This window comes from Lissotriton helveticus, chromosome 3_2 (genome assembly GCF_964261635.1).
Source record: "Lissotriton helveticus chromosome 3_2, aLisHel1.1, whole genome shotgun sequence".
Lineage (NCBI taxonomy): Eukaryota > Metazoa > Chordata > Amphibia > Caudata > Salamandridae > Lissotriton > Lissotriton helveticus.
Genome location: NC_136062.1, coordinates 151456898 through 151482795, shown reverse-complemented (window position 1 = coordinate 151482795; position 25898 = coordinate 151456898). Strand labels below are relative to the sequence as shown.

General features: G+C 49.4%; 1 long non-coding RNA gene across 1 annotated transcript in view; it reads right to left on the bottom strand.

Moving 5' to 3' along the window:
* Positions 1–1336: 1336 nt before the first annotated feature.
* LOC144826248 (uncharacterized) overlaps positions 1337–25898 on the bottom strand; it is a 226450-nt gene continuing 201888 nt past the window's right edge. Inside the window, exon 2 of the long non-coding RNA XR_013609732.1 lies at positions 1337–2413. This is a non-coding gene — a long non-coding RNA (uncharacterized LOC144826248). The remainder of the gene's footprint in view (positions 2414–25898) is intronic.

Below are 25898 nucleotides of genomic sequence, written 5' to 3'. Positions count from 1 at the left end.
GTCACTATCCAACTGCATTCACACCCACGTACAAGGTGATGGCAGCACTCCACTTTTTTGCAACAGGGTCCTTCCAGGAGACCGTGGCTAGCGCTGTAGGGATGTCGCAGCCCATGTTCAGCCAGGTGCTGAGGGATGTTCTTGCAGCCATGATGCTATATAGGAATCGGTACATTCATTTCCCTAGGGGAACAGAATTGGCCGGCGTGAAGGGTGACTTCTATCTCCTTGGGCGCATTCACCATGTTGTTGGTGCCATTGATTGCACCCATGTAGGTCTGGTGCCAACACAGGCAACAGAGCACATTTATAGGAACCGTAAACATTATCATTCTATCAATGTGCAGGTGGTGTGCCTTGCGGACATGACCATTTCCCATGTGTGTGCGAAATATCCTGGCTCTGCACATGATTCGTACATCATGAGGAACAGCATGGTGCCACGGAAGATGGAAAATCTGCATCCCGAGCATGCTTGGATTGTGGGTGTGTATGCCTACTGATATGGCGTGCTGTGTGTTACCTGCTTCATTCTGGCTGTGCAACATTGCAATGGGTATTTGTCATTCACAGGTGACTCTGGATATCCCAGTAGGCCATGGCTGTTGAACCCATTAAGGAATCCTAGGACCCCGGCTGACATCCGGTACAATGAGGCCCAGGCCAGGACCCGACGTGTAATCGAGCGGACTTTTGGGCTACTCAAGTCAAGATTCCGCTGCCTTGACAGGACAGGAGGGGCACTGGCATACTCGCCTGGGAAGGTCTGCAAGATCGTTGTGGTATGCTGTATGCTGCACAACCTGGCCATCCACAAGGGAATCCCCCTGCTCCTGGACGATGGTGAGGAACCAAGGCCACCACCTGCTCAAGGACCTGAGTCCAGTGATGAGGACAGTGGAGAGGAAGAAGGAGTAGACCTGCCCAGCAGCACATTGACCACTACTTCACTTGAAGGTGGGTGACGAGGTACGACATGTACATTGTCTGGTGTGGTTACTGTTGTTGTGAAGTGCTATGCGCGGATGTAACAGACAGGCACACGTTCAGTCACCTGTGTGTGGTAAATGTGACATTGACGTTCCATATGGGGACGTATGCTGGACCCTATTTGTTCACACCTGCAGCCCATTGTCTTGTATGCCAGTAGTGTCTTGTGTATGTTTTGTGTAGTGTTCTGTCTGTGATGCCACAATGAGACCAGTGACTGTTGTTCTGTTGTGTCTCCCTAGGTGCTTCAGAATAATCATGCCCTACATAGTGTACATCATTTGGACACATCATGGACATTGTCAACACTTTAAATATTGCACTAAAAACAATACTGCAAACAATCTGGTGCGTCAGGTATTTTATTTGGAAAGTGGACATGTGATTTGTGCGGGAATATTTACATGAAGGTGGGGAATGAGCAGTGAGTTGACAGTCATGGTCGATGAGATGCAAGAGTAGACACCACATGGATGTGGTGACCCAGTCCAACAGACAAGTGCCATTTCCAAGGAAATGGGGGGAAAGACAGTCCAAACAGTCAATTCAGTGGGGAAGAAGGTTGCCATCACGGCTGGCTCCGTGACTCGTGTGTGGCAGGTGCTTTGCCTCCGGAGACTCCCAGGCTCTTCTTTGGATGCCCCCTAGATCTTTTTGGCAGTAGGGGGCATGCTGAATGGCCAGCAGTGTCAGAGAACTCGCCCCTCCCTGTTGGCGGAGGGGAGGATGGTGCACTGTCATCTTGCGGCACAACAGGAGGGGACGGAGGTGGTGGTTGGGACACAGGCCTGTCCCTCTGCAACGCCAATTGCTGGCCCATGAGGTCCACCATCTGTCCAAGGCGGTTGTCGATGGACCTCATCAGCAGGATGAGCTCCGCTTAATAGTTCATCAGACCGGCCATTTTGTCGCTGGACCTCTTCGTATGCCTCCACAACTCTGGTGAAGTGATCCAGGGATGGTGTCCACTCCTCCCGAGGTCTGGTGGTGACCCTGGCCCTCCCATCTACCCTGCTGCCATGGACCTGTTGCCTTGCCACTGTGGGTCCACGCACACTCTCCCTGCCCTCCACAGTTGTTGCTATGGGCTGGTCATCCCCTGGGACAGGGAGGGTGCTGCAGGTGGTGCTGGTGGTACTGGTGGTCATAGTGGTACTGGTGATACTGGTGGTGGTGGCGGTGGTGGCTGCGGTGGAGGCAGAGGCCGTGACAGCAGGGGTCTGTTGTGCTGTTGTTGCAGAAGACGTGGTGGTGGGGAGGATGGGGGCCTGGGACCCCTGGGTCTGTGGCACACCAGATGGGCCGACCTGGAGCTCATCTTCCAAACTGTCCTGGGAATCAACATCTGAGAGTCCATGTGCCGGGGGTGGAGACTGGCTCTGCTGGTCGTTGGTGTGGTCCTCAGCAGTAAGTTCTTCATCAACTGTGGAGTAGATGGGGAATGGTCAGTGTTGGGCCCTGTGCAAGTATTGTATCATCTGCGTATCATCGACTATACTACACAATTATGAAGTCTCCACTAGTATAATTCATTGTAACACTGTGTGTAATTTCATAGTGGAGAGGAACATCATTTAATCATACATGTCGGCTGTCAATGCATTGCATGCAATTGTTGCTGTGTGTAGGGATGCAGGTCTCACACACACACATCAGGAAGAGTTAAGATAGCTACCTACCTGTAAGTCTGTTTGGAGAACAGTGCAATGGCTGACACATGCTCCTGGGTGGGGAAGCCTCTATCCTGCTCAGCTGTGGGACAGGGGGCATGCTGGGAGTAGTGATACAGGCATCCCACCCCAAACAGTGCTCCAATACAAGATGGCTACCTACCGGTAAGTCTGTTTGGTGAACAGTGCAATGGCTGACACATGCTCCTGGGTGGGGGAAGCCTCTATCCTGCTCAGCTGTGGGACAGGGGGCATGGTGGGCGTGGTAGTGCAGGCCTCCCTCCAACAGACAGACATCACAAGCAAGATAGCTACCTACCTGTAAGTCTGTTTGGTGAACAGTTTGGGAAACTTCAGACCTCTGAGGCGGAAGCCGAAGGTGTTCTTACTCGTTTTTTAAAATTGTGTGATTTGTGTTTAAACATTATTTTAAACTTTGTGCACCTTACCCAGAGCTATTCTCTGCTACCCCTGCCAAGCAGGCACCCCACCAACAGCGGATCTTAGCGCAGTTCAGCGGGAAACTACCCACGGCCGCCATCGCTGCTGAAACGCGAGGCCACGCCCACCCGTTAGGCCACGCCCACCCCAAAGCCTATGTAAGCGCTGACTGAGAGCGCGTCACTTGGAAACTTCAGACCTCTGAGGCGGAAGCCGGAGGTGTTCTTACTCGTTTTTTAAAATTGTGTGATTTGTGTTTAAACATTATTTTAAACTTTGTGCACCTTACCCAGAGCTATTCTCTGCTACCCCCGCCAAGCAGGCACCCCACCAACAGCGGATCTTAGCGCCGTTCAGCGGGAAACTACCCACGGCCGCCATCGCTGCTGAAACGCGAGGCCACGCCCACCCGTTAGGCCACGCCCACCCCAAAGCCTATGTAAGCGCTGACTGAGAGCGCGTCACTTGGAAACTTCAGACCTCTGAGGCGGAAGCCGGAGGTGTTCTTACTCGTTTTTTAAAATTGTGTACTTTGTGTTTAAACATTATTTTAAACTTTGTGCACCTTAGCCAGAGCTATTCTCTGCTAACCCCGCCAAGCAGGCACCCCACCAACAGCGGATCTTAGCGCCGTTCAGCGGGAAACTACCCACGGCCGCCATCGCTGCTGAAACGCGAGGCCACGCCCACCCGTTAGGCCACGCCCACCCCCTCTCTCTATAATGTGCTTCCCACGCAAGCGCAGCGGACGAGCGCAGCGGGAGCGCCTAAGGCAAGCCCGTCTGTGCCCGTCCGCGCCTGGCCCGTGCCTAGGGCCAATCCCCCTGGCTGTCGGGCTGTTTCTGGTCGTACTTGCTGGACCAGATCCCAGCTCCTCCTTCTAAAACCCACAACTTGCCTGTCCACTACACGTTGTAGTCCCTGTCACCTGGAGGATGCCCCTTTCCACTGCCTTCAATGTAATTTTACCCTCCCGCCTTGGAGCCTTCGCCCCTCTTCCTGCCTCAGCCTGCCGAAACGCCTGTCCCTCCCTCTGACGCTGAAAGCAGGTCTGATTAACTGCCGTTCCTTGCCCTGCCATTCCAACGAAATCTGGACGTCTATAGTTTTGGACGCCTGGGATATGCTGTTTCTCACCGAGTCCTGGCTTAGAGATACCTCTACCCCTGATATCCACCTTGCTACCCCTCCGGGCTATCTCTTAAAGGGCATCAATCACGAAGGGGGCAAATTAGGAGGGGGTCTTGCCATTATCCTAAAATCCCACCTCAATCTGTCTATCACCAAACTGACGAATATCGGGATGATTGAAGCTATGTACTTCACTATCTCGGATACCGCGGCAGTAGTATTGGCGGGTACTTTAGTCTATAACCCTCCTACTGCCTCGTCTCTCTCTCTAACGGCATTTATCCACCTGATGGCTGACTTCTCCCTCAAGCACCAACATTTTCTGGTGCTTGGAGATTTCAACCTCCACGTGGACAACTCTCTCTGCTCGAAAGCTAACAACTTGCTAGAAACGATGCAGAGCCTGAACTTGCCTCAGTTAGTCAAGGGCCCTACACACACTGCTGGGCATACACTTGACCTTATTTTCGCTAATTTCTCGAATATCACAGCCTTTCCTTCCCTTCCTCTCACCTGGTCTGATCACCATCTTGTCCCTTTTGACCTAGAGCTAAGTTCGAGACCCACCCCTACTGTCCTCAGGAAAGAGCTGGGAAGAAAGTGGCATAAAGTTACCTGTGCAACCTTAGACCCCTTATTCAACTATCAGCCGGACCCTCTGTCTAGTGACATTGATGAAAATGTGTCCAGACTCAATTCCGCACTGCTCCTTGCCATCGATTCCATCGCCCCTCTCAAACCCATCACCTCTGCTAGACCACGCCCCTCTGCCCCTTGGTTCTCTCCAACCCTCCGCGAGGAAAAAAGCCGCTGCAAATTACTTGAACGCAAGTGGCGGCAGAACTATGACCCTGAATCCAAAGCAATTTACAAAACCGCTCTGAAAAAATTTCTTAAACTAAAAAAAGCTACCATGAGAGACTTCTTCTCATTACAAATCTAAAACGCTAAGAACTCCTCTAAAACCCTTTTTAATATTGTCAAAGAATTTGTAAATCCCCCCGCCAGGGCCGCGCAGAACCCCTCTAGCCAGGCACTATGCAATGGACTGTCTGACTATTTCCTTGAAAAAATTGATAAAATTAGAACTTCGTTTCCTACTAAGGAATCTCCCCTGGTCCCCCCTGTGATGGCCCCGGAATCTGCCTCCTTACAGTATTATAACGAGCTGACTCTTGAGACCGCACTCAGGCTATTCACCCAGTGCAGATCTGGTTCTCCTTCCGACTCAATTCCTGCCAAGACCATGGGTGACCTGGCCCCCTCACTGGCTAGCCCTTTTCTTTCTATCTGGAATGCCTCCCTCCATCATGGCATCTTTCCTACTACGTGGAAGGAAGCTCTGCTGGTCCCCATTCTGAAAAAGCCTGATGCCGATCCTACAAAATTTTCCAACTATCGCCCCATCTCCCTCCTCCCCAAACCCGCAAAAATTCTGGAAAAGGCCGTGCAGCTGCAACTAACAGAATATCTGGAAAATAACTCTTTACTACACGACTCCCAATCCGGCTTCAGAGCAGGTTTCAGCACTGAGACTGCTCTCTTGGAAGTGGCTGAGACTATCCGTGAGTGTGTGGATAGGGGCGAGGAGGCCATGCTGGTCCTCCTCGACCTATCCGCCGCTTTTGATACGGTTTCACATAAAATCCTATTAAACCGCCTAAAGCAGGTCGGAATCGGTGGCTCCGCTCTCGCCTGCATTGAGTCCTTCCTCACTGGCAGAACTCAGAAGGTGGCGCTCAAGCCTTTCAAATCAGAGGGTAAACCCCTGCTGTGTGGTGTCCCGCAGGGCTCTGCCCTGAGCCCTCTGTTTTTTAACGTTTATCTCGCACCCTTGGCCGCAGTGGTGGAGTCTTGTGGAGTCAGAGTGGTCTTTTACGCTGATGATACTCAGCTGATATTTTCTTTTAGAGACCACTCAGACTCCACCTTTGCCAACTTCCGCCAATGTCTGGACAACATCTGTGCCTGGATGACCAACAACCACCTTAGACTTAATGCTGACAAGACAGAAGTCCTGTTTTTTAACCAGAAAACTCCAATATCCCCCTGCCTGTGGTGGCCCTTACTTAACCCTGCGCCCACCCCTGTTCAATCAGCACGTAACCTGGGCTTTCAATTCGATGACTCACTCTCTTGCAAAGCGCAAATCAACAATGTCACCTCTGCCTGCTTCGCGAAGCTTCGCATGATTAAAAAGATCTTTCCTTACCTTCCCTTGGACGCCCGCAGAACGATCACTCAGGCCCTCATCACATCTCATATAGACTACGCCAACAGCTTATATGCCGGTGCCCCTCAATATCTGATCGATCGTCTTCAGATCGTTCAGAATGCGGCAGCCAGACTGATCGGAAATATCCCCTACCGTCAGTCGGTTGCCTCCTACTGCAAAAAGCTCCACTGGCTCCCCATTGCAAGCCGCATTCAATTTAAGATCCTCACCCTCGCCTTTCGAGCTATCAACTGCCTTGGGCCTGGATACCTGAAAAAGCGAGTGGCAATATCTCAATCTGTCAGATCACTGAGATCTAACAACTTACGCCTTTTGATTGCTCCTCGCTTTCGACGTTCCAGAATGGGCGGCAGAGGGTTCAGCGTTATTACTGCTAAACTATGGAACTGCCTCCCACTCGACCTCAGGTTCGGCCCGTCTGAATCCATCTTCCTTAGTAAATTAAAAACATGGCTGTTCTCCAGATTATGACTCCAGTCTTGCAATCAGCTTGATTCTCTCCTTCTTTCCTGAGTTTCTGTTTTAGCGCCAGACACCCCTTTGGGGGTAGCTGCGCGCTGTATGAGCTACTTAAGTAAATAAATAAATAAATAAATAATAAATAAACAGTGCAATGGCTGACACATGCTCCTGGGTGGGGGAAGCATCCATCCTGCTTAGCTGTGGGACAGGGGGCATGGTGGGAGTGGTAGTGCAGGCCTTCCTCCAACAGACAGACATCACAAGCAAGATAGCTACCTACCTGTAAGTCTGTTTGGTGAACAGTGCAATAGCTGACACATGCTCCTGGGTGGGGGAAGCCTCTATCCTGCTCAGCTATGGGACAGGGGGCATGCTGGGAGTAGTGATACAGGCCTCCCACCCCAAACAGTGCTCCAATACAAGATGGCTACCTACCGGTAAGTCTGTTTGGTGAACAGTGCAATGGCTGACACATGCTCCTGGGTGGGGGAAGCCTCTATCCTGCTCAGCTGTGGGACACGGGGCATGGTGGTAGTGGTAGTGCAGGCCTCCCTCCAACAGACAGACATCGTAGGCAAGATAGCTACCTACCTGTAAGTCTGTTTGGTGAATAGTGCAATGGCTTACACATGCACCTGGGTGGGGGAAGCCTCTATCCTGCTCAGCTGTGGGACAGGGGGCATGGTGGGAGTGGTAGTGCAGGCCTCCCTCCAACAGACAGACATCACAAGCAAGATAGCTACCTACCTGTAAGTCTGTTTGGTGAACAGTGCAATGGCTGATGCATGCTCCTGGGCTGGGGAAGCCTCTATCCTGATCATCTGTGGGACAGGGGGCATGCTGGGAGTAGTGATACAGTCCTCCCACCCCCAAACAGTGCTCCAATTCAGGATGGCTACCTACCGATAAGTCTGTTTGGTGAACAGTGCAATGGATGTCACATGCTCCTGGGTGGGGGAAGCCTCTATCCTGCTCAGGTGTGACACAGGGGGCATGGTGAGAGTGGTAGTGCAGGCCTCCCTCCAACAGGCAGACATCACAAGTAAGATAGCTACCTACCTGGAAGTCTGTTTGGTGAACAGTGCAATGGCTGACACATGCTCCTGGGTGGGGGAAGCCTCTATCCTGCTCAGCTGTGGGACAGGGGGCATGGTGGGAGTGGTAGTGCAGGCCTCCCTCCAACAGACAGATATCACAAGCAAGATAGCTACCAACCTGTAAGTCTGTTTGGTGAACAGTGCAATAGCTGACACATGCTCCTGGGTGGGGAAAGCCTCTATCCTGCTCAGCTATGGGACAGGGGGCATGCTGGGAGAAGTGATACAGGCCTCCCACCCCCAAACAGTGCTCCAATACAAGATGGCTACCTACCGGTAAGTCTGTTTGGTGAACAGTGCAATGGCTGACACATGCTCCTGGGTGGGGGAAGCCTCTATCCTGCTCAGCTGTGGGACAGGGGGCATGGTGGTAGTGGTAGTGCAGGCTTCCCTCCAACAGACAGACATCACAAGCAAGATAGCTACCTAACTGTAAGTCTGTTTGGTGAACAGTGCAATGGTTGACACATGCTCCTGGGTGGGGGAAGCATCCATCCTGCTTAGCTGTGGGACAGGGGGCATGGTGGGAGTGGTAGTGCAGGCCTCCCTCCAACAGACAGACATCACAAGCAAGATAGCTACCTACCTGTAAGTCTGTTTGGTGAACAGTGCAATAGCTGACACATGCTCCTGGGTGGGGGAAGCCTCTATCCTGCTCAGCTGTGGGACAGGGGGCATGCTGGGAGTAGTGATACAGGCCTCCCACCCCCAAACAGTGCTCCAATAGAAGATGGCTACCTACCGGTAAGTCTGTTTGGTGAACAGTGCAATGGCTGACACATGCTCCTGGGTGGGGGATGCCTCTATCCTGCTCAGCTGTGGGACACGGGGCATGGTGGTAGTGGTAGTGCAGGCCTCCCTCCAACAGACAGACATCGCAGGCAAGATAGCTACCTACCTGTAAGTCTGTTTGGTGAATAGTGCAATGGCTTACACATGCTCCTGGGTGGGGGAAGCCTCTATCCTGCTCAGCTGTGGGACAGGGGGCATGGTGGGAGTGGTAGTGCAGGCCTCCCTCCAACAGACAGACATCACAAGCAAGATAGCTACCTACCTGTAAGTCTGTTTGGTGAACAGTGCAATGGCTGATGCATGCTCCTGGGTGGGCGAAGCCTCTATCCTGATCATCTGTGGGACAGGGGGCATGCTGGGAGTAGTGATACAGTCCTCCCACCCCCAAACAGTGCTTCAATACAGGATGGCTACCTACCGATAAGTCTGTTTGGTGAACAGTGCAATGGCTGACACATGCTCCTGGGTGGGGGAAGCCTCTATCCTGCTCAGCTGTGGGACAGGGGGCATGGTGGTAGTGGTAGTGCAGGCCTCCCTCCAACAGACAGACATCACAAGCAAGATAGCTACCTACCTGTAAGTCTGTTCGGTGAACAGTGCAATGGCTGACACATGCTTCTGGGTGGGTGAAGCCTCTATCCTGCTCAGCTGTGGGACGGGGGCATGGTGGCAGCGGTAGTGCAGGCCTCCCTCCAACAGACAGACATCACAAGCAAGATAGCTACCTACCTATAAGTCTGTTTGGTGAACAGTGCAATGGCTGACACATGCTCCTGGGTGGGGGAAGCCTCTATCCTGCTCAGCTGTGGGACAGGGGGCATGGTGGTAGTGGTAGTGCAGGCTTCCCTCCAACAGACAGACATCACAAGCAAGATAGCTACCTACCTGTAAGTCTGTTTGGTGAACAGTGCAATGGCTGACACATGCTCCTGGGTGGGGGAAGCCTCTATCCTGCTCAGCTGTGGGACAGGGGGCATGGTGGGAGTGGTAGTGCAGGCCTCCCTCCAACAGACAGATATCACAAGCAAGATAGCTACCTACCTGTAAGTCTGTTTGGTGAACAGTGCAATAGCTGACACATGCTCCTGGGTGGGGAAAGCCTCTATCCTACTCAGCTGTGGGACAGGGGGCATGCTGGGAGAAGTGATACAGGCCTCCCACCCCCAAACAGTGCTCCAATACAAGATGGCTACCTACCGGTAAGTCTGTTTGGTGAACAGTGCAATGGCTGACACATGCTCCTGGGTGGGGGAAGCCTCTATCCTGCTCAGCTGTGGGACAGGGGGCATGGTGGTAGTGGTAGTGCAGGCCTCCCTCCAACAGACAGACATCACAAGCAAGATAGCTACCTACCTGTAAGTCTGTTCGGTGAACAGTGCAATGGCTGACACATGCTCCTGGGTGGGTGAAGCCTCTATCCTGCTCAGCTGTGGGACAGGGGGCATGGTGGCAGCGGTAGTGCAGGCCTCCCTCCAACAGACAGACATCACAAGCAAGATTGCTACCTACCTGTAAGTCTGTTTGGTGAACAGTGTAATGGCTGACACATGCTCCTGGGTGGGGGAAGCCTCTATCCTGCTCAGCTGTGGGACAGGGGGCATGCTGGGAGTAGTGATAGAGGCCTCCCACCCCCAAACAGTGCTCCAATACAAGATGGCTACCTACCGGTAAGTCTGTTTGGTGAACAGTGCAATGGCTGACACATGCTCCTGGGTGGGGGAAGCCTCTATCCTGCTCAGCTGTAGGACAGGGGGCATGGTGGGAGTGGTAGTGCAGTCCTCCATCCAACAGACAGACATGACAAGCAAGATAGCTACCTACCTGTAAGTCTGTTTGATGAACAGTGCAATGGCTGACACATGCTCCTGGGTGGGGGAAGCCTCTATCCTGCTCAGCTGTGGGACAGGGGGCATGGTGGGAGTGGTAGTGCAGGCCTCCCTCCAACAGACAGACATCACAAGCAAGATAGCTACCTACCTGTAAGTCTGTTTGGTGAACAGTGCAATGGCTGACACATGCTCCTGGGTGGGGGAAGCCTCTATCCTGCTCAGCTGTGGGACAGGGGGCATGCTGGGAGTAGTGATACAGGCCTCCCACCCCCAAACAGTGCTCCAATACAAGATGGCTACCTAACGGTATGTCTGTTTGGTGAACAGTGCAATGTCTGACGCATGCTCCTGGGTGGGGGAAGCCTCTATCCTGATCATCTGTGGGACAGTGGGCATGCTGGGAGTAGTGATACAGGCCTCCCACCCCCAAACAGTGCTCCAATACAGGATGGCTACCTACCGATAAGTCTGTTTGGTGAACAGTGCAATGGATGACACATGCTCCTGGGTGGTAGAAGCCTCTATCCTGCTCAGGTGTGAGACAGGGGGCATGGTGGGAGTGGTAGTGCAGGCCTCCCTCCAACAGGCAGACATCACAAGCAAGATAGCTACCTACCTGTAAGTCTGTTTGGTGAACAGTGCAATGGCTGACACATGCTCCTGGGTGGGGGAAGCCTCTATCCTGCTCAGCTGTGGGACAGGGGGCATCCTGGGAGAGGTAGTGCAGGTCTCCCACCCCTAAACAGTGCTCCAATACAAGATGGCTACCTACCTGTAAGTCTGTTTGGTGAACAGTGAAATGGCTGACACATGCTCCTGGGTGAGGGAAGCCTCTATCCTGCTCAGCTGTGCGACAGGGGGTATGGTGGGAGTGGTAGTGCAGGCCTCCCTCCAACAGACAGACATCACAAGCAAGATAGCTACCTACCTGTAAGTCTGTTTGGTGAACAGTGCAATAGCTGACACATGCTCCTGGGTGGGGAAAGCCTCTATCCTACTCAGCTGTGGGACAGGGGGCATGCTGGGAGAAGTGATACAGGCCTCCCACCCCCAAACAGTGCTCCAATACAAGATGGCTACCTACCGGTAAGTCTGTTTGGTGAACAGTGCAATGGCTGACACATGCTCCTGGGTGGGGGAAGCCTCTATCCTGCTCAGCTGTGGGACAGGGGGCATGGTGGTAGTGGTAGTGCAGACCTCCCTCCAACAGACAGACATCACAAGCAAGATAGCTACCTACCTGTAAGTCTGTTCGGTGAACAGTGCAATGGCTGACACATGCTCCTGGGTGGGTGAAGCCTCTATCCTGCTCAGCTGTGGGACAGGGGGCATGGTGGCAGCGGTAGTGCAGGCCTCCCTCCAACAGACAGACATCACAAGCAAGATTGCTACCTACCTGTAAGTCTGTTTGGTGAACAGTGTAATGGCTGACACATGCTCCTGGGTGGGGGAAGCCTCTATCCTGCTCAGCTGTGGGACAGGGGGCATGCTGGGAGTAGTGATAGAGGCCTCCCACCCCCAAACAGTGCTCCAATACAAGATGGCTACCTACCGGTAAGTCTGTTTGGTGAACAGTGCAATGGCTGACACATGCTCCTGGGTGGGGGAAGCCTCTATCCTGCTCAGCTGTAGGACAGGGGGCATGGTGGGAGTGGTAGCGCAGTCCTCCATCCAACAGACAGACATGACAAGCAAGATAGCTACCTACCTGTAAGTCTGTTTGATGAACAGTGCAATGGCTGACACATGCTCCTGGGTGGGGGAAGCCTCTATCCTGCTCAGCTGTGGGACAGGGGGCATGGTGGGAGTGGTAGTGCAGGCCTCCCTCCAACAGACAGACATCACAAGCAAGATAGCTACCTACCTGTAAGTCTGTTTGGTGAACAGTGCAATGGCTGACACACGCTCCTGGGTGGGGGAAGCCTCTATCCTGCTCAGCTGTGGGACAGGGGGCATGCTGGGATTAGTGATACAGGCCTCCCACCCCCAAACAGTGCTCCAATACAAGATGGCTACCTAACGGTATGTCTGTTTGGTGAACAGTGCAATGTCTGACGCATGCTCCTGGGTGGGGGAAGCCTCTATCCTGATCATCTGTGGGACAGTGGGCATGCTGGGAGTAGTGATACAGGCCTCCCACCCCCAAACAGTGCTCCAATACAGGATGGCTACCTACCGATAAGTCTGTTTGGTGAACAGTGCAATGGATGACACATGCTCCTGGGTGGGAGAAGCCTCTATCCTGCTCAGGTGTGAGACAGGGGGCATGGTGGGAGTGGTAGTGCAGGCCTCCCTCCAACAGGCAGACATCACAAGCAAGATAGCTACCTACCTGTAAGTCTGTTTGGTGAACAGTGCAATGGCTGACACATGCTCCTGGGTGGGGGAAGCCTCTATCCTGCTCAGCTGTGGGACAGGGGGCATCCTGGGAGAGGTAGTGCAGGTCTCCCACCCCTAAACAGTGCTCCAATACAAGATGGCTACCTACCTGTAAGCCTGTTTGGTGAACAGTGAAATGGCTGACACATGCTCCTGGGTGAGGGAAGCCTCTATCCTGCTCAGCTGTGCGACAGGGGGTATGGTGGGAGTGGTAGTGCAGGCCTCCCTCCAACAGACAGACATCACAAGCAAGATGGCTACCCTCCTGTAAGTCTGTTTGATGAACAGTGCAATGGCAGACTCATGCTCCTGGGTAGGGGAAGCCTCTATCTTGCTCAGCTGTGGGACAGGGGGCATGCTGGGATTAGTGATACAGGTCTCCCACCCCAAACAGTGCTCCAATACAAGATGGCTACCTACCGGTAAGTCTGTTTGGTGAACAGTGCAATGGCTGACACATTCTCCTGGGTGGGGGAAGCCTCTATCCTGCTCAGCTGTGGGACAGGGGGCATGCTGGGAGTGGTAGTGCAGGCCTCCCACCCCCAAACAGTGCTCCAATACAAGATGGCTACCTACCTGTAAGTCTGTTTGGTGAACAGTGCAATGGCTGACACATGCTCCAGGATGGGGGAAGCCTCTATCCTGCTCAGCTGTGCGACAGGGGGCATGGTGGGAGTGGTAGTGCAGGCCTCCCTCCAACAGACAGACATCACAAGCAAGATGGCTACCCTCCTGTAAGTCTGTTTGGTGAACAGTGCAATGGCAGACATATGCTCCTGGGTAGGGGAAGCCTCTATCCTGCTCAGCTGTGTGACAGGGGGCATGGTGGGAGTGGTAGTGCAGGCCTCCCTCCAACAGACAGACATCACAAGCAAGATACCTGTAAGTCTGTTTGGTGAACAGTGCAATGGCTGACACATGCTCCTGGGTGGGGAAAGCCTCTATCCTGCTCAGCTGTGGGACAGGGGGTATGGTGTGAGTTGTTGTACAGACCTCCCTCAGGCCTCCTAAGCAAGATGTCTAGCTACCTGTTGGGTGAGGATGGACAGTGTAATGGTGTTTGGGTTGTGCAAGGAAGTACTTTTCAGTGTGTTGGTTGGCATTTGTTTGTACTTACCAGCGTCCGCTCTCCCGGCTAATCCTGTGAGACTCTCAGGAAGCAGTATGGCAAGCACCTTCTCCTAGTGGCTAATGATGTCTGTTGGACCAGGCTACCAAACAGTTGTGGCTCTACTCTCACTATCTCATTGACCATGACTGTCAACTCACTCTCGGTGAATTTGGGCATTTTCTGTGATGTCATGGTGTGTGGTGGGTGAAGTGTTTGTGGGTGCAGGTGTGTGGGTGGCGGCTGTGGTATTGGTGTGTGAGGTGTGTTGTGTGCTGAGGGATTGTTGGTGCTGGTGTAATGGTGGTAGTGATGGTGGTGGTGGATATGTGTGTGTGCTGTGCTCTTTTGTCTCTCCTGTCAGATGTGGTGTATGGCCTTCTCTTCTGGAGTGTTGCAAAGGATTGTGGTCAGTGAAGGGGGTGGTTTTCCACTCAGCTGTGTGGGTGTGTCCAAGTGGCATTTGGGTGTCAGGTGTGTTGTGGGAGTTGTCCTGTGCTTTTTTATTTTGTTTGCATTTATTTGTCTTATTTGTATGAGTGTTATGTATTTGGAGGGCATGGCAACTTTTATTTGTGCAATGTTTGGCATCACTGCGGTGTTTTGGCATCGTCCGCCATGTTTGTCTTGTCCAGTCCGCTGCGGTGGCTATGCTGCAGCTCTTCTGCTATCTCTCCCATTCACTCCTGTGTGCGACCGCGGTGGTCGGTAACTATTTACAACAAGGGGTGGTGATGGACAGAGTCTCTGAATTAAGCAGAGTACTCTCACCCAGTCAAAAGATCAGGGCTAGATCCAACACCGTTTTTTAGCTCATTGCACCATCCCAGTTTCAGAACCTGGCTGTATGCAAATTAGTCTGTCCCTGGCCCAGTGCATCATGGGAACAGGGCAGACCAGACTACAAAAGCCAATTCTTACACTGGGAAGGAAACAAGCTTCCGGGGACCGGTTTCTACCATTTCAGGCGTCTTCGGCCCGGCTTGCTTGAATCCTGATGGTGCAATGAGCAAGGGACTCACATCTGAGTATACCCTTCCACGCTTAGGGTGGACAAAATTATTTACAACAAGGGGTGGTGATGGACAGAGTCTCTGAATTAAGCAGAGTACTCTCACCCAGTCAAAAGATCAGGGCTAGATCCAACACCGTTTTTTAGCTCATTGCACCATCCCAGTTTCAGAACCTGGCTGTATGCAAATTAGTCTGTCCCTGGCCCAGTGCATCATGGGAACAGGGCAGACCAGACTACAAAAGCCAATTCTTACACTGGGAAGGAAACAAGCTTCCGGGGACCGGTTTCTACCATTTCAGGCGTCTTCGGCCCGGCTTGCTTGAATCCTGATGGTGCAATGAGCAAGGGACTCACATCTGAGTATACCCTTCCACGCTTAGGGTGGACAAAATTATTTACAACAAGGGGTGGTGATGGACAGAGTCTCTGAATTAAGCAGAGTACTCTCACCCAGTCAAAAGATCAGGGCTAGATCCAACACCGTTTTTTAGCTCATTGCACCATCCCAGTTTCAGAACCTGGCTGTATGCAAATTAGTCTGTCCCTGGCCCAGTGCATCATGGGAACAGGGCAGACCAGACTACAAAAGCCAATTCTTACACTGGGAAGGAAACAAGCTTCCGGGGACCGGTTTCTACCATTTCAGGCGTCTTCGGCCCGGCTTGCTTGAATCCTGATGGTGCAATGAGCAAGGGACTCACATCTGAGTATACCCTTCCACGCTTAGGGTGGACAAAATTATTTACAACAAGGGGTGGTGATGGACAGAGTCTCTGAATTAAGCAGAGTACTCTCACCCAGTCAAAAGATCAGGGCTAGATCCAACACCGTTTTTTAGCTCATTGCACCATCCCAGTTTCAGAACCTGGCTGTATGCAAATTAGTCTGTCCCTGGCCCAGTGCATCATGGGAACAGGGCAGACCAGACTACAAAAGCCAATTCTTACACTGGGAAGGAAACAAGCTTCCGGGGACCGGTTTCTACCATTTCAGGCGTCTTCGGCCCGGCTTGCTTGAATCCTGATGGTGCAATGAGCAAGGGACTCACATCTGAGTATACCCTTCCACGCTTAGGGTGGACAAAATTATTTACAACAAGGGGTGGTGATGGACAGAGTCTCTGAATTAAGCAGAGTACTCTCACCCAGTCAAAAGATCAGGGCTAGATCCAACACCGTTTTTTAGCTCATTGCACCATCCCAGTTTCAGAACCTGGCTGTATGCAAATTAGTCTGTCCCTGGCCCAGTGCATCATGGGAACAGGGCAGACCAGACTACAAAAGCCAATTCTTACACTGGGAAGGAAACAAGCTTCCGGGGACCGGTTTCTACCATTTCAGGCGTCTTCGGCCCGGCTTGCTTGAATCCTGATGGTGCAATGAGCAAGGGACTCACATCTGAGTATACCCTTCCACGCTTAGGGTGGACAAAATTATTTACAACAAGGGGTGGTGATGGACAGAGTCTCTGAATTAAGCAGAGTACTCTCACCCAGTCAAAAGATCAGGGCTAGATCCAACACCGTTTTTTAGCTCATTGCACCATCCCAGTTTCAGAACCTGGCTTTATGCAAATTAGTCTGTCCCTGGCCCAGTGCATCATGGGAACAGGGCAGACCAGACTACAAAAGCCAATTCTTACACTGGGAAGGAAACAAGCTTCCGGGGACCGGTTTCTACCATTTCAGGCGTCTTCGGCCCGGCTTGCTTGAATCCTGATGGTGCAATGAGCAAGGGACTCACATCTGAGTATACCCTTCCACGCTTAGGGTGGACAAAATTATTTACAACAAGGGGTGGTGATGGACAGAGTCTCTGAATTAAGCAGAGTACTCTCACCCAGTGTGCTGAGGGATTGTTGGTGCTGGTGTAATGGTGGTAGTGATGGTGGTGGTGGATATGTGTGTGTGCTGTGCTCTTTTGTCTCTCCTGTCAGATGTGGTGTATTGCCTTCTCTTCTGGAGTGTTGCAAAGGATTGTGGTCAGTGAAGGGGGTGGTTTTACACTCAGCTGTGTGGGTGTGTCCAAGTGGCATTTGGGTGTCAGGTGTGTTGTGGGAGTTGTCCTGTGCTTTTTTATTTTGTTTGCATTTATTTGTCTTATTTGTATGAGTGTTATGTATTTGGAGGGCATGGCAACTTTTATTTGTGCAATGTTTGGCATCACTGCGGTGTTTTGGCATCGTCCGCCATGTTTGTCTTGTCCAGTCCGCTGCGGTGGCTATGCTGCAGCTCTTCTGCTATCTCTCCCATTCACTCCTGTGTGCGACCGCGGTGGTCGGTAACAGCGGTTTCGACTGCGACACCTTCGGGGATATTCTAATTTCCCGTGCGGTGTCTCCGCTTACCTTGCGGCGGGTTGTTACTTTTCTGCTGCTTTTCCGACCGCAGCGGTCTGTTTTTGGCCCTCACCGCCCACGTTGAACGGTTTTGCTTGGCCCGCTACCGCCGCGGTCGGTCTTTTGTGGCGGTTGATCCTAATGTGGCCGCCCGGGGTATCCGCGGCGCAGGCAGGCGGTTGTTTTCCGCCTCCATGGCGGTCGGGGTGATTTTCCGCCCGCTATCCTAATGGGCCCCTAAGTATCCAGTCACTAACCATGTACTCATCCAATGACCAAGGCACTAACACATGCAGTCCTACAATCACATCTCCACTATCCATGCAGTCCTCTATCCACCTACACACTACTGATTCACTCCTCCAATTTCCCAGGTAGTACAAAAAAAGAACTTGTCACCGAGCCTTCTCCGGTGCTGCACCAAAGATTTGGAACTCTCTTCCACCAGAATTATGCAGAATCTCTTCAACGAAGGCATTCAAATTGGAATCTAAACAATTCTTTATGAACAAATTCTAACCCTAATAGGGATACGCTCTCTTGCTCGGATGTTGATCACGGAGGCATATGTGAACTCCCTCCTGTTGGATTTTCTGACCTTGAATAACATACTGGACCCCTCCCAGAATGGCTTTCGACCTGGTCACAGCACGGAGTCTGGTCTCCTGGCTGTGACAGAACATCTCTTGTCAGCATTGGATGCTGGGCAAACGTCGGCGCTGATCCTGTTGGATCTGAGCGCCGCGTTTGATACTGTGTCTCATGACATACTGCTGAGACGCCTGCAGGAAGTGGGAATCACTGGCTCGGCCCTGGAGTGGCTCGCCTCATTCCTCCATGAGAGGTCATTTTCGGTACCAGCTCCCCCGTTTGTCTCTGGCAAACACTTTGTTAAACAATGGGTGCCATGGGGTTATTCCCTTAGTGCCCTGCTTTTCAATATCTATGTTCAACTATTGGCCACAGTAGCCATTAGCAGGGGTCTGACCATGGTCTCCTATGCTGATGACAAGGGACAGGATTAAGGGGACAGGTTCAATTCAGGATCTGAGAGGTTGGAACCTATGAACATGTAAATACACAGTACGATACCTCTAGGACGGATCACTAACAAAATATCGACCTAGAAAATATCGACCGACAGGAATATCGATGCAGAAATATCGAAGGCAAGAATATCGACATACGATCTACAACATGGTAAGTAAAAAAATATCGAAAAAATATATAAATGTTAAAAATATCGAGGTAAAAATATCGGGTTTTTTTCTGCAAAAAAAAGTAAAATAAAGTAAATAACACTAATAAATCAAATAAACATAATTACAAATATCTAATAATGTTTAAAATTAATAAATAATACATATATAATAATAATACATTAAATATACATATACAGAAAATATATAATATATACATACTGAACAATAAGTTGTAATAATTATTTTAATAATGTATAAATTAATAAAAATACTATAAATTACAAATACATTTACAAACTAAATAAAAACATAAATAAAAAGTAAAGAATTACTTTTAATAAATTAAAAAAATTAAATATACCTTTAATATTTGTTAAATTAATTACATACTACATTATCTAAATTTATACAAAAAAATTAAATAGCTAAATAAAGGAAAATACTATTCAGAATTCATAAGTAAAAAAAATACAGTAATAACAATGTTGGATAGCATAGAACTTAAAATTACCATTCCCACTCCAGAGAGCGCAACGGTAGAGAAACCGTTGTATAGCATAGAGATAAAAATTACTATTCCAACTCCAGAGAGTGCAACAGTAGGGAAAACATTGGATAGTGTAGGGGTAAAAATTACTATTCCAACTCCAAAAAGTGCAACAGTAGGGAAAGCGTTGGATAGTGTAGGGGTAAAAATTGCTATTCCAACTCCAAAAAGTGCTGCAGTAGGGAAAGCGTTGGATAGCGTAGGGGTAAAAAAAACTATTCCAACTCCAGAGAGTGCAACAGTAGGGAAAACGATGGATAGCGTAGGGGTAAAAATTACTATTCCATCTCCAGAGAGTGCAACAGTCGGGAAAACATTGGATAGCGAAGGGGTAAAAATTACTATTGCAACTCCAGAGAGTGCTACAGTAGGGAAAGTGTTGGATAGCGTAGGGGTAAAAATTACTGTTCCAACTCCAGAGAGTGCAACTGTAGGAAAAGCGTTGGATAGCGTAGGGGTAAAAATTAATATTCCCTCTCCAGAGAGTGCAACAGTAGGGAGAGCGTTGGATAGCGTAGGGATAAAAATTACTATTCCATCTCCAGAGAGTGAAACAGTAGGAAAAACGTTGGATAGCGTAGGGGTAAAAATTACTATTCCAACTCCAGAGAGTGCAACAGTAGGTAAAACGTTGCATAGCGTAGCGGTAAATATTACTATTCCCACTCCAGAGAGTGCAATAGTAGGGAAAGCGTTAGATAGCATAGGGGTAAAAATTACTATTCCCACTCCAGAGAGTGCAACAGTAAGGAAAGTGTTGAATAGTGTAGGGGTAAAAATTACTATTCCCACTCCAGAGAGTGCAACAGTATGTGGTAAATAAATAAATAATACCCTATTTTTGAATGTATAAATGAATAACAGATAGCTCAATAAATAAGAGTCAAAATTCGAGGTAGTAGGAGTTTCGCAGGTTTATTACAGCATAAAGGACAGGAACAGGACAACCTGCATAGGAATAGGATGGCAGGGCCCAGCGGCGCTGCTGGTGTCAGGATCGGGACAAGGAAAAGGATGACTTTTTTAATAACAGTGCATGAGCATATATACATAACGCAAACACATAGCATTACATTGCAATAGGCGTAGCAGTGGGTGGAGCAGAAGGTGTGACGCGTAGCAGTCGCGAAAGATAAGGGTGAAAAGAGGTGTAACAGGGCGTATACATAGACATGTGATGCAAACGTAACAGAATATGTCATGAATGGGGCGGAAACCATGGAGGGGGCTACCTAAGGAGCCGGGACCTCTAACCTGATGGTGCGCGCAAACTAGCAATGACGTATCACTAGGAGAAGCTGGGGGCTATGAACTCTGTGCTAGGAGCAGAGACTGAAGTCTGGAGAGTCAGGGCGACATGTACCTAAGCAGTATCTAGTATCTGATGTTTAGAGAACATGTTGATATAAACTAGAAGTCAGGAGGGGAAAGGCTAACTTGATTCTAAGACTGGACCATGCATTATTCTACATATAGTGCGTGATGAAGAATATTAAATGACCATTAAATGCAGTATTTCTCTAACGTGGAGACGTGAAGGCTAGACAATGACGCAAACTATTGATGTGATTCAGTAGCTTAGGAATGCAGAGAAGGAGGACTGAACTGATAACTGGAACTATAACATACTTTTGGCAGACTCAGAGGCAGAGCCAGGCTGAACCGGGCACGGCGTGGCAGGAAGTAAGTGAAGGGTCGAGGATACAGGTGGGGGCTGTATCGCTCCTCAGCGAGGCTTTAGGAGACAGGAGCTGAATCTGATGTCCGGGCCCTTTTGAGGCCTAGAAACGGGGACTTTACAATGAAATAACGTGCACACTGAGAAACGTGGCAACGTAACTTTACATAGGCCTGATATTCGTAGTATTCACGAGGACTAGAAACTGGCATATTAGAGATGGACACAACTATAATTGCGTCATTAATCGAACATGGGGAATGCATATGCATATTTAATCATGCACACATAACATATGATGGATGACACGTAGGGACACAGAACATGGCAAAATTTACTTTTCCACATTCCCTCCTTGTCACTACGTTTCCATCAGGAAACATCAATATTCATGATACCATCTATCATTTCATACAGTATCATTTGCTCGTCTCGAATTATCCTGGAACGGGATTTAGAACGGGGCTTGGGACTAGGAATACAAGAGGTAGCACAAATGCCGCAAATCGCAGGGCCACATTGTATACAGAGACAGCAGCTGAATATGATCGCTACTGCAATACCTAGGAAGGACAATATTTTCCATCCCCATGCGGAAATTATATTCCAGAACCAACCGGACCATGTCCAGGTGCCTGGATCTTGGTGTATCAGATGGGCAATTTTATGGAGTCTGGTTATAGCTGAATAAACAGACGGCGCGTTATTTGGAATGAAAATGCAGCAACTAGATCCGATGACTCTACAGGCCCCGCCCCTATCGGCCAGTATGACGTCAAGGACGAGACGATTCTGTAAAACGACAAATCTCATAGCAGATTGCTCTTCAGTTAAATTACCTAGAGCAGAAGCAGTCTCATTGACTACTGCTTCAAGGGTTCTGGTTAACCTACGGATTAGCTTACTATTCTGGATAGGTCCTATAAAGAAAAAGAAACCTCTGTTGAAATCTGTATACTGTTCTAGAGCAGTTTCAGTATAATCGACAATTGGGGACACCCTTCTATGTCTAACGTGTACTAGATGTGTGTTTCTATGATAATCAGGTGGGGCTAGGAAAACAGGTGGCAGTAGGAAGGCAATGTAACAGGTTCCCTCCCAACCGAGGGGCAGACGAACATATGCAGTTTGACCACAAATAAAATAAGAATGACGTGAAGCTTTGAAGATAGATTTCCCACTGTCACTATACTTGACAATAGTAGTACAATCACTATGTCCTACATGTACGGAACCATTATTTCGGACACATAATTCACCTCTGACTGGCAGTACTGAAATAGCAGGTAAGTCTGGAGTAGTATCAGACTGAACATTCAAGACCATGAAATTCGAAGAATAATTACCTAAATTATACACTTCATTTTCTAGATCTAACCCTGTTCTGTGGGGAAGACCTTGCTTGTCTGGAAAACATGTATTGTTAAGAAAAGACATATCTGTTGAGGATGACGTTAACGTGGACCATGCTCCACACGAACCATTATGTGAGAATGGATAAGGAAAAAGTGGCAGAACTCCCTTCGGTGTCTGGAAAGGGGGGAGTCGACCACACACCCAACAATTAGTGGCATTGCTGGACTGGTGTGAGTAATGTAACATGCGGATGAATGAGTTATTTCGCATAGCGAGGCGGTAAGAGAGTTCATGAGGAGGCAGATCACTAAACGTGTGCTCTACTGTAGCATTAGCAGACTTATTTACATGAAGAACTGGGAAATACAAGAAAAATGCATAACTGGTGCAGGAAATCATAATGCTGAGAAACAATATGAAACATAGAAAAACGATACATCGAATTGAGTTTTGACTAACTCTCTCACTATGGGGGTCTATTTTATACATGTCAGAAACAGTCTAACCGTTTCACCTAGGGGAGGACTTAGACAATCAAACTGACTGACTTATTTTACTAGACCGGAGTTTTAACTTATACTCCTGTTGCGGAGTTTTCTCTAACAGGGGAGGGTTTGTAGCAATGTCTTTTGCGGGACAGTCCTTGAGAACAATATTTTGGCAATCCTTCAAATCCTGGGAAATGTTCTTTAAGACGGGTTTCAGTCCATTAAATTGTTTTACATGAGAAAGGTGCACCCAGCCTTTGCGACCTTCCAACTTCACGGCTGTACGGGTGGTGAGGAGGACCTGTCGGGGCTCTTTCCAGCGAGGCTCCAGCGGACTTAATCTGTCGAAATTCCTCACCAATACCATGGATCCTGGAACGATTTCATGCGGTGCCACCTCGGTATTGTCTGGAAATGCGGCGGCAACCTGTGAACGACATGAGTTGAGGGCAGACATCAAGGAAGCTAGGTAATCTGTCAGCATATTACTTGAAACATCGGTAATACTTCGGGGTCTAGGAGTACCCCACATGTTAGGGGGGCGGCCGAAAACGACCTCATACGGGGACAGACCTGATCTGGAATGTGCGACCATGCGCATATAAAATAAAGCGACTGGCAGAGCTACTAGCCAGTCCACACCTTTTTCTTTGCATACTTTGGCGATACGGATTTTCAGAGTCTAATTATGTCTCTCTACAAGACCGGCTGCTTCAGGATGGCGTACACAATGAAACTTCCACTGGTACCCTAACAACAGGGAAACATGCTTCATGAGTTCAGATGAGAATGGCTGGCCGTTGTCAGAATATACGACTCTAGGGAGTCCATAACGGGGGAAGAACTCACGAACCAACTGCTTAGCAGTGGTCGCGGCTGTGTAATCTGGGACTGGATATGCTTCTGTCCACCTGGACAAAGCGCATACAACTACAAGGACATACTTGAAACCTCGACATCGCTCCATCTGAATATAATCCATCTGGAGGACTTCAAAAGGGTGGTCAGGGGGCTGGAATCCACCTTGTTCCACCGGGACACTTTTACCTGGATTAAACTGACAACATATCATACAGGTACGGACTTTCTGCTTGGCTGCAGCTCGTAAATGCTTGTTGAACCAAATGTTCTGGATACTGTCTAACATAGCTTTTTCTCCTAAATGTGCTGGACTATGTGCGGTATTAATAATGACTTGAACCATAGAGTCGGGGAGAAACCATGTGGCTCTACCCTTTGTTAACCATCCTTGATCTGTCTGGACCCCTCCTTGTTCGGACCATTTCTTGATTTCTTCGGGAGTAGCATGTAACTGGATATCTATGACATCTTGTGTAGGGTCCTTAACTGTCATGCATGTAATCGGATCTGGAGTGTGTGTCATGTTAACTGGAATGTCTAGAGTCTGTGCTGTGAGCTTGGCTGTGCGATCTGCTAGATCGTTACCTTGAGAAATGGTGTCAGTAACTTTCGTATGTGCTTTGCACTTCATGATAGCGATAGATGTCGGTAAATGTATGGCATCTAACAGAGCTTGAATAAGGAGACCATGCTGAATCTTGGTTCCATGAGAAGTCATGAAACCTCTCTCCTGCCAGAGCACTCCGAAGTCGTGTACAACTCCAAATGCGTAACGTGAATCTGTGTAAACATTAACTTTCAAGTTCTTGGCGTGTATGCAGGCTTGTGTCAGAGCAACTAGCTCTGCTGCTTGAGCGGACAGGGTATCAATACGGTGTGTTTCAATAACTTCAGTGTCAGTAGTCACTGCATACGCGGCGACTAGTTCTCCTGTACTTGTTCTCATACATGAACCATCCACATAAAGTGTCAGGTCGGGGTCTGGTAACGGAGTATCTGTCAGATCTTGTCTTGGCTTTGTCGTAATGTTAACTACTTCCACGCAATCATGTGTGGCTGGATTTGAATTAACTGATGGTAACAGTGTAGCAGGATTTAAAACGTTGCAGCGTCTGATTTCTATGTGTGGCTGGAACAGTGTCAATTCATAACCTGTTAAACGTGCAATTGTCAAGTGCTGAGTTTGTGTTCGGTTTAAAAGAACTTCCACGGAATGTGGAACTTGTACTGTCAAGGAGTGTCCTAAGACTATGGAATCACTTTGTCTGATAGCTAGTGCTGTGGCTGCAACTGACTTGAGGCACGCAGGCAGAGCCTGGGCTACAGGATCTAATGTGCTCGAAAAATAAGCACAGGGCTTGTATTGTCCTGCTTGATCTTGTGTGAGAACAGATAATGCTGTACCTTCGCGTTCAGTAACGAAAAGTGTAAAAGGCTTACTGTAGTCCGGTGTCGCTAGAACTGGAGCTTGGCATAGGGCTTTCTTTAACTCATTGAAACTAAGTGTATGTTCAGATGTCCAAGGGAGGACAGTCGATACGGCTGCCTCCTGTGTCGTTAACTGTATCAGTGGCTTGGCTAGAAATGCATACTGAGGAATCCATTGTCTGCAATAAGAAGTAAGGCCAATAAAAGCACGTACCTCCTTCTGGGTCTTGGGCTGAGGAAGACTCGCTATTAACTGGATACGGTCTGGTGTCAACTGTCTACCCCTCTTGGACAGTAAGTGTCCTAAGTAGACCACTTGCTGGACACAGAATTGAAGCTTAGAAGGGGACACCTTGTGCCCCATCTCGGCTAGGAAATACAGAACTGTCAGTGATGCTCGCTCGCAAGCACGTTCAGAACGGGCTGTGATCAGTAGATCATCGACATACTGGAGCAGGGCAGTGTCAGTTGGCATGTGAATGTTGTCTAGTTGTCTCTTGAGTGCTTGACTGTAAATACTAGGACTTTCTGTGAAACCTTGAGGAGCGCGTGTGAACATATAGCTCCTTCCATTTAAACAAAATCCGAAAAGGAACTGGCTGTCTGGATGAATAGGAACACTGAAAAATGCGTTCTTGAGGTCTATGACAGTGAAGAACGTGGCTTCGGAATCAATGGCCGTTAATAGGGAAGAGATGTCTGGGACAACTGGGTACTGCGGAATAATACACTTATTAAGTTCTCGTAGGTCAATCACTAATCGATATACTGGGGGTGCATTTGGATCAGTACGTTTCATGACTGGAATGATCGGAGAATTACATACATTGGAGTCAGTTTCTACAACCACT